Consider the following 1479-nt stretch of genomic DNA (forward strand, 5'->3'; position numbering starts at 1 on the left):
AATTCTTCTCCAGTGTCGAAAACGGCATGGTGAGATTCGTGCCTTCTTGTCTCGGTCAGACCAATGATGTCATACTTGATCATTCGCGCTTGTACCATCAGGTCCTCGATGGATGTATCTGATGCTAGCGTATGTGCATTGAAAGTACAGATGACACTACCTCCACTACCCAGCTGTAGCCACACTCCAGGACGCTTTCTGGACCCGCGTGGCAGCTCCGGCCGAGACTCACGCACGACTGAAGACCCACAGAACAAGATAAGTGGAACTCTCTGAGACCTTAGACTCCAGCTCGGTGGACCCAGGGACAGAGTTTCTCTGCTTGCTCCCACCAACCACAGGTGACAAAGGGATTCTAATCAGGAGCCCCACCCTACCCTGCCCTGTGTGCTTCCATCAACCACCCAGGGATCGGATTGCGCACAGAAGACCCACCCTACCCAGATAAATACCCCACTGGCAGACCTCCACTATCGACACTACCTCCACTACCCAGCCGTAGTTAAAATTTCAGAATTTCAAAATTGCACGGCCACTACTGCAGCCGCATGACATCATAGTTATTCTTAAACAGCAATAGAAAACAAATTATCTACTGTTACCTTTTCAGCAGATCTGAATGTTGGGGTAAAATCCCAAATAATAATAGTGGGCCTGGTGTCAAAATATTGAATGTGATCAAAGTAGAGACAGAGTAATGTGGAAATCATCTGCCCCACAGGTAGGGGGAGGGTGTGGGATGGGGGTATACTGGGGGTTTTGGTGGTGGAGAATGGGCACTGGTGAAGGTACGGGTGTTTCATTGTACAACCGAGACTTAGACCCTAAAGCTTTGTAACTGCTCTCACGGTGATTCAATAAATAAAATTATAAAAAATGAAAAAAAATAAGTAAGGTGGAGTTCATGCCCAATTCAATCAGCTAATCAGTGGCTGAATAAATGGCAGTACTCCTACATAAAAAAAAGAAAAAAAAATGAACTGGTCCCACTCTGCCGCCCTGTGCCCTCTGCTCATGCTTTGCCCCGCCATGGCCAGCATTCAGGATCTGGTGGGGAGATGGTGCCTGGTGCACAGCAAAGGCTTTGACGAGTACATGAAGGAGCTCGGAGTGGGAATCTTTGAAAAATGGGTGCAAGGACCAAGCCAGATTTTGCCATCACTGTAGATGGCAATAACCTCTGTGTAAAAACCTAGAGCACTTTGAAAACCGTTTTCACCTAACCTGGGAGAGAACTTTGAGGAGACTACAGCTGATGGCTGAAAAACTCAGATCATCTGCAGTTTTAAGGATAGTGTATTGGTTCAGCACCAAGAATGGGATAGAAAGGAAAGCACAAGAAACAGAAAATTGGAAAATGGAAAGTTAGTGGTGGAATGCATCATGAATAATGTCACCTGTACCTATGAAAAGTTGAATAAAAATTTCATCATTTTGAACAGGAATTCGCTTCAAGGATTGACAAGCTCAGTTCAATGA

The 1479-nt window shown here is 45.7% G+C and overlaps 1 pseudogene; it reads left to right on the forward strand.

Annotated features, from left to right (window-relative positions):
- The first annotated feature begins 1029 nt into the window (after positions 1 to 1029).
- Positions 1030 to 1479, forward strand: LOC130031934 (fatty acid-binding protein 5-like; annotated as a pseudogene).

The sequence above is a fragment of the Sorex fumeus genome, unplaced genomic scaffold (genome assembly GCF_029834395.1).
Source record: "Sorex fumeus unplaced genomic scaffold, SorFum_2.1 ptg000047l, whole genome shotgun sequence".
In the NCBI taxonomy this organism is placed as follows: domain Eukaryota; kingdom Metazoa; phylum Chordata; class Mammalia; order Eulipotyphla; family Soricidae; genus Sorex; species Sorex fumeus.